An 8,373-nucleotide genomic window follows, 5' to 3' on the forward strand; every position below is an offset into this window, starting at 1 on the left:
AAGAAGAAAGGAAGAGAGAGGTGCCGTAGTGGAAGGCTCCGGAATAATTTCGACCACCTGGGGATCTTTAACGTGCACTGGCGTCGCACAGTACACGGCGCCTTAGCGTTTTTCCTCCATAAAAACGCAGCCGCCGCGGTCGGGTTCGAACCCGGGAACTTCGGATCAGTAGTCGAGCGCCCTAAACACTGAGCCACCGCGGTGGGTTAGAAAAGAGACATAAAAATTACTATGGGTTTAACCTCGTTAAACCGAGTAGACGTGCGAAAGCAGGTGTTCATTCTTCAATTGGAGGGGACAATTAAGCTCCGCTTTAAGAGTACGAAGTGATATCTTTAGTGAGTTAATGTCCATATATTCAGTTTTAGTCATTCACTACTTAACATTCACAGGTGGCGGCGATTCATCACACCGCTAACAGTGCAGTGGCGTAACGCTTAAGAGATGTGCCACTGTACTGACCGGTGGCTGTTCCTGTCACAGCCACCCGTAGGGACTGTGCGACCCATGTTCCTCTACCAAAGCAATCTCTCGCGCAGCTGGCACGACCCTCCTCCGAACTTACCCCTGCTTACCCAATTAACTCGGGTAAGCTCGGGTCGTACCTCGGGTTGCTAGGCAACGGCGCATGAGCGCACGTGTGGTGGTAAGATTCTTGGACGGTGTTGGTGATCGCGTGAGTGCTTCAGCACTGAAAAACTGACGTCGTAGTATTTTACTTCTTTTACGTTCTCTCATCGCCATCATCCTGTATACGGGTGGCGTTTACTTCTCGTTTTCTGTCACGCGAGGGCATAGAAGATGCGTTTGAAAAGTAAAACCTGCCGTCCGCCGGCGTAGTCACACCCTGTCGAGGTGTGAAGTATAAGAACGGGATTGGCCTCGAGCTCAATTTGAAACCGCGGCTGCGCGAACAGATCAGCTTCGCTGGCCGCTGCATTAAACCACTACGTCGCCGCCGCTTTATAGTTTTTGTTAATAATAATAATAACTGGTTTTTGGGGAAAGGAAGTGGCGCAGTGTCTGTCTCATATATCGTTGGACACCTGAACCACGCCGTAAGGGAAGGGATAAAGGAGGGAGTGAAAGAAGAACGGAAGAATGAGTTGCCGTAGTGGAGGGCTATGGAATAATTTCGACCACCTGGGGATCTTTAACGTGCACTGACATCGCACAGCACATGGGCGCCTTAGCGTTTCTCCTCCATCGAAACCCAGCCGCCGCGGTCGAGTTCGAACCCGGGAGCTCCGGATCAGTAGCCGAGCGCCCTAACTACTGATCTGGAGTTCCCGTGTTCCAAATCGATAAATTGCCACAGCCCACCATCACGCCAGTCTTTCGCGCTGCGATTTGTATATCGTCGTCTTCATCAACTATCATCCACTTCCAAACGCATTGTGCAGAAACGGCGCAGTGAAGCGCCATCTTATGTGCATGGAGTCGAACGGAACGGCGGGAGATTTGAACCACCGTCGCAGGGTCTTATATAACAAGGAACGCTCCCCTATTTTTCTTTCGTGCGCCGCTGATGTATTTTGTTTCTCTTCTTTTCTGTCTTTTTTATGCTGCCAGTAATCTTGCCTCCACATCCGACACTTATGCCTAAGATATACCTGAAACTACACATAGCCACTTGCAACCCATGATAGCTATCTCATATCACATCGTTTGACGGTGCCAAGATAATCCACAATCTCTCTAACACTATATGCACTCAAGCAGTGGGAAGCTATGCTGATCAGCTGGGACTCCCCCATTAAGACAAGTATAGGGGACCTTTAACGCTTTCGCTGCAGCAGAGGTCTGCGTTGTCCTCTCGGACTCAACCACGACCCGTTGCGGTGGCTCAGTGGTTAGGGCGCTCGGATACTTATCCGGAGTTCCCGGGTTCGAACCCGACCGCTGAGGCTGCGTTTTTATGGAGGCAAAACGCTAAGGCGCCCGTGTGCTGTGCGATGTCAGTGCACGTTAAAGATCCCGAGGTGGTCGAAACTATTCCGGAGCCCTCCACTACGGGCCCCGCCGCGGTGGCTCAGTGGTTAGGGCGCTCGGATACTTATCCGGAGTTCCCGGGTTCGAACCCGACCGCGGAGGCTGCGTTTTTATGGAGGAAAAACGCTAAGGCGCCCGTGTGCTGTGCGATGTCAGTGCACGTTAAAGATCCCCAGGTGGTCGAAATTATTCCGGAGCCCTCCACTACGGCACCTCTTCTTCCTTTCTTCTTTCACTCCCTCCCTTATCTCTTCCCATACGGCGCGGTTCAGGTGTCCAACGATATATGAGACAGATTAGATACTGCGCCATTTCCTTTCCCCAAAAACCAATTATTATTATCACCTCTTTGTTTATTTCTTTTTTCACTCCCTCCTTTATCCCTTCCCTTACTGCGCCGTTCGGGTGTCCAACGATATATGAGACAAATACTGCGCCATTTCCTTTCTCCCAAAAAAACAATTATTATTATTATTACACAACCACGACGGATATTCCCAATACATGTTATTTCTCTCTCTTTGTTTTTTCTCTCTTGCCTGCATTTATTCCCCGGACTTTCAGAACGCCGTTTCGTAACTCTTTCCTCCTCCGCAGTCGCCGCTCTGAGGAAGGCAAATTTCCTCCCTTGTTGCCTCCTGCTCCACTCTCTCTCTCTCCCACTGTCTTCAACATCCCGTTAATTAATTAAGCGCGTCGCTTGAAGTTGCCGCTGCTCGACACAAGTGGCCGTCAGTGGAGCATGCGCTTCGTTTACGCAACGCGAAATTGCACGGCAACAGGGCGCAACACTCTGACAACGCTTAACGCGTTCGCGGAACATTGTTAAGCGAGCTCTGAGGTTCAGGCTGACAATGTTGCAGCGTCTTTGCTTTGTTGCTGCTTTTTGTGCCCAATTAAACGGTGTTGCATCGTTGTCGAGTGTCAAGTAATCAGGTTTGCGCAAATTCAACGGACAACCGCGCCACGCAAAAACTGCCCTAAATGGCGGGTGTTTAGCGACATTTCGTAGCAATGTAAGAGTAGGCAAAATGGATTTCTGTCAGGTTGGGCAACGCAGGCTGCAGATTCTTGCGGTCGGGTAACTTAACTCGCATTGTTTCACAATGCAAATGCAATGAGTGCGAAGCCCAGCTTAATTAAGGTCTGTAAGTTTTCTTCGGGAATATTGCCACAATCTTCAGCGACCAGATGACACAGAACCGAAAACCAGCCGCACAAGACGCCAGGTACGCACAGGTGATTAGCGTTCGTAAGTGAACCTGCAATAACGGACAGGACCACCCCTAAGATAGGGTCACCACATCTGTTGAAATATTCAACTTAGCGAGACATCATATCATCAAGAATTTCCGACAAAAACTATGGAAGAAAAGATGACATTCGCCCCATTATAGCAACGGGTGAGAAGTTGATTTTTTTTTACTTTTCAGGACTTGAAATCAAGATTAAGCATATCAAGCTGTTTGCTTCAAAAATGCCTTCTCGACGGCAAAGCTGAAAATTGAGTTACAGATATGTCCACAGGAATTTTTTTTACGAAAACATGGATGAGAAAAAGTAGAGATTAAGAAGTACAAACTTCGCGCAGCGTACATTCGTACTTGACAAAAAGGGGGATACTAAGCCCGGACACGGCTACTATCTGCTGACTGCAAAACGCGGTTCGTGGCCTAGGTCCTGGAAGCACGTCACGTCGGAGAAGCAACGTAAGTACGCTTCTTAATCACGAAATCCGACACGATGTTGTTCGCGAAAAGTTTGCGCCAGCGACCCTCTAATGGCTACGTGTCTCTCTTTTTTTCTTCCCGAAACACGAGAAAGGAGTGAAAAACAGCTTGTCGTCGACTGATGTTCCTTGCTGTTGCCCTTTCTCTTCCTCTCACGTTTCATAAATGAGCGCCGAGTACACAGCACCATGCATTGTTTGTCAGTAGAAGATGCTTCAACAGCCTTAGCTTTTGTTAAAAACGTCCATAAATACGCGAACGCCATTTAGATATCTACCTGTGCTCAGAAAAAAAAAACACAATTCTAGATGCAGTTAGCGTTGCAAAGCTTTTCTAAGCAAATGTCGCTTATATAATTTAAGGAATCTTTCAGCGCACAACTGACGACATGTTAGTTTTTGAGAGCGTGCGCATATCAGAGAGGACGCTAAAGTTTTTTTTTATGTGGTTCGGAGTAAAAGTCACTGGACAATTGATTACAGAGGGGACACTTCAGATACACTGCGTCTCCCGCATGCTTCAATCTATCTCGACCTTCCTCACCGCCTGAACAGCCACGAGAGGCTTTGGATCCACTAGATCGTCTCCCTTTCCAACACCTGAAATAGGCACTCCACAAGGAGCCATGCTGTCACAAATACTACTCAATAAAGCCATGGCCCCTTTTACCCTTTTATTGGTCCCTCCAGAAAAAATACAAAACAAAAACAAATAAAAAAGAGGGAGCCCGAACCAGCAACGCTTTACCGTGCTTAAAGCCAATAAAAAAATAAAAAGAGCTAAACGCTCAAAAAAAAAACTTAAAGAGAAAAGCAGAAAAATAGAAGCAACAAACAAACAAACAAAAAACATAAAACCCCAGAGGCACAGAACAGAAAGAAGCACAGATAATGTCACAGAGAATGTCAACACAGATGAAGTCACAGGCACAGTTGGTCCAGACACCACAGACAGTCAGAAGCATAGATAAAGTCACAGATAATGTCAGCACAGATAAAGTCACAGGCTCAGTTGGTCCTGACACCACAGACAGTCAGAAGCACAGATTAAGTCACAGAAAATGTCACAGAGAATGTCAACACAGATGAAGTCACAGGCACAGTTGGTCCAGACACCACAGACAGTCAGAAGCATAAAGTCACAGATAATGTCAGCACAGATAAAGTCACAGGCACAGTTGGTCCAGACACCACAGACAGTCAGAAGCACAGATTAAGTCACAGAAAATGTCAGCGCAGAAAAAGTCACAGGCACAGTTGGTTCAAACACAGTTTCAGACCACCGAGAGATACATCCTTGACCAGCAAAGGAACACAGAGCACTTCTCTGTACAGAGCTTATGCCCCAAACGCCCTCAAGCTCTCGGCGCTCTCCGACATCGGATATACCATCTATCCGTACATTACCCTACGGTCACCCTTAGGATCCCTCGCCGCCAAAGAGCAAATGCTACAAACCGCCGCCACTATGATCGAACAGTTTGTCCAGCAAGCGGTATGCAATGAGCACCGGGCAAATCAGAAATCTCCCGTATTCATGGTCCCCGCTATCGTTCCCCTGGTTCAATCATGCTCCAAATTCACGACCACCGGCATCAAGAGTTTAGCCGCGCTGACACTAAGAATATTCAAAGGACGACTCCAACGCTTTCAGATAACATAACGTTCTCTCATCGTAAACATCTGTAAAGCATTCATATTTTAAAAACAAGTAAAAAAAGACGCCGGTTCAACAAGACGCATTCAGTACCACCGCCATTGTTTCGGATTTGAAAACTCATCACTACGGTGCGATCGCATAAAACTCAGCTTCAGCTTATCCTGACACGTTGGAATCGAGTCGCAAGATTCAATTCCAGTCTATTTATTCGCTTCCCTTCCGTTTCCTGACTCGTAAAGCGAATCCCTGAGACCGTTTCACAAGAGCTTCCGTATTATTACGGCTCTATTAACTTTCCAGACACGTTCGCGCAGTGGATAAAACGGGGCGAAACACGGGAGTAATTTTCAATATTTTCAAATTTAAGACCAGGGAAGACTTGAAGGCCATCTGCTGCGAGCAACACGTGGCTTTCCGTCGACGCGTTTTCAATGCGCTGCCTACGCGCACCGAGTTTTACTCCGTAGGTTCCAAGAAACCGGGCGGCCTTCTTGCATTCTTCGGTCATTCTGTATGCATGCAGCGTTGAAAAAATGCAAGAGCTACTGCGTCTATGTCTGAGTACTTTGCCAGCGGGTGATTCGCGTGCGCACAAAGCTGCAGAATTAAATCAAGAGAAGCACATGAGGAAGAGAAAAGCTCCTTAATTCTAAGCTGCCTAAAAGCCCTATTATCCAAGGGTGTAGTGTGCTTTCGTAATAAAGGCACGTGGTCAACGCAATCAGATCCTAGCCAAGTTGATATTTTAATCCATTTTTTTTCAGAAGCGAAGCGCTGGGGACATATAATTTAAAGGGTGATTTGAGACTTTTTTAAGTTCTCAAAGAAGTTTCGCGCTCTAATGGGATGTCAATTTTTTTTATTCCTGGAATCGAGATTAGCAAGCTGAAAAAAACATTTTTAAACCCTACTTTTATTTTCATAGTGAGCAACAGAAGCTCTTCTGTATGATTAGGTTCAATGAAAAAGGCACAAAAAATGTAAAAGTTTTACCATCCAACCACTTTGGCATTCCTCGAGAAATGCACTGGAACTCGTGAAGATGTCATATTCATGTGGAGATACGCAAAGTGTCCTTGTTGGAAATTTTTCACGTGTCTCATTCAGAAAGGCTATAAAAAACCGTGTGACGTAATTAGACTGCATGAAAGGAAGAAAATAAGTCTGCGCATGGTGGTAGTTCTTACTCAAACAGAAATAATAGAGCACAAAGAAGACAGGGCGACCGAAAACACACAGCCAAGCGCTATTTTGCAACATGGGATTTAATCCACGACCAGAAGCATATATATGCAAGTACGATAAATGCAAAATAAAGAAAACGATGACAACGTTATCAGAACCCGCACGAGCACGAGCCGTTCACGCCAAAAATTTAATTTCTTTGCTAGACAAAGTTAAAGCGCGCTCTATTAAATGCTATGGTAGAATGAATGAATGAATGAATGAATGAATGAATGAATGAATGAATGAATGAATGAATGAATGAATGAATGAATGAATGAATGAATGAATGAATGAATGAATGAATACAGCACTTAACGGTATTTCCTTGAAGGTTTGCTCATTTATTTAACAATACGAATTACTAAAGCTAGATATATCTCGAGATCTGCTGAGAAATTGTTAGTAGACTGATAAAGAAAAAATAAAAGCTATCAACGAGGTGGTATGACGGCCATAGTCCATATTAGTTTGTCGGTTATAAAAAACTAGTGAGCGATTATTAGCATAAAATGACTCCAATATTCTGTCCCTTGTAACATGACAGTGCCCGCCATATTCCTTGACTCTCTCAAACGACACAGTGCTACACTGTTCTTCATTTTAATTCCGCTTCTACAACTACAAAAATGCTGATAAAAGAACCTATTGTCTCTAGTCACGCCTTTCATTGATCAGTAGAGAGTCTGATGAATATTTAAACACACTCCAGTCAGCCACGAAGTTTTTAAAGCCACAGTAAACTCAAAATTTCAAAAAGCAGGGTGCGAAAAAATACGCGATAAAAGTAGGGCGACCACGTTTGTTCTCACAAAGTAGAAGATAAATGGTGCCAAGGGCATCGCAGACTGTGGTACTAAAAAAATGCCTATTTGCGGGGGTCACCGATAATTGGGTTAGACGACAAATAAAACAGACTGACCAAGATATTCGAAAAGGATTCCTCCTGGCCTCCTCGCAAAGATGTTTTAATACAGTGGCTATTACGAACACCGCAAATGCGTGCGAGCTCCTCCCCCCTCCCCCCCTCCCCCTCAATCCATCTCGTTACCACGCAGTGCTGTCATTGCGTGACAAACTAACCACTGAGCAAGCAGCTGTCGCTAACAACCTTTGTTGGGATTACGTTATTGTTACCAACGTCCCGATCGACGTGGGAGTTCCCAAAGGTTGCCTGCTTGTGCAGCCCTTCCTGAGCTGGGCGCTGCTGGGCGTTCGGGACAATGACGTGGTCTATGTCGGTCGAATCCCTTCCTTTGTATTCGGAGCCACGCGCTGACTCAGCGGGAAGTCGTCTGGCATTATGCACCGTTGTGAACTTTTGGCATAGCAACGCTGGTCTGGAAGTCGCTGCATTAAGCGGGCAGTTGCGCCACGCGTTCGTTCGGGCTTTAGTGCGTGCGTTCTTTGTCCTGAGCTTTGCAGACACCGGCCCATATTATATCTATTTTTTTACTACTCCCTTCCGCGATTACGATCCTTGCGGTGAAGTCTCTAAGGCTAACGCCGGTGCCTTTTCTTTCAATGAATTACTTCATTAAAAAGAGTATAATCACTCAGCCTTTTTTTCTATCTATTGCTGTTGTCCTGGATCCTCAGTATAAAAATAGAGCATCAAAGAGATGAAGCATGCTTAGATTATGAAATTTCCTTCTGACAGTTACGGCACTTAATTCTTCAAATATTTAGGGGGGGGGGGGTCGCTACGTAGCGGTAACTAAAGGAGTAATTTTAAATTTTTTATAATACACAAGGGCAAGCCCAGGAC

Source organism: Amblyomma americanum, chromosome 2 (genome assembly GCF_052857255.1).
Source record: "Amblyomma americanum isolate KBUSLIRL-KWMA chromosome 2, ASM5285725v1, whole genome shotgun sequence".
Lineage (NCBI taxonomy): Eukaryota > Metazoa > Arthropoda > Arachnida > Ixodida > Ixodidae > Amblyomma > Amblyomma americanum.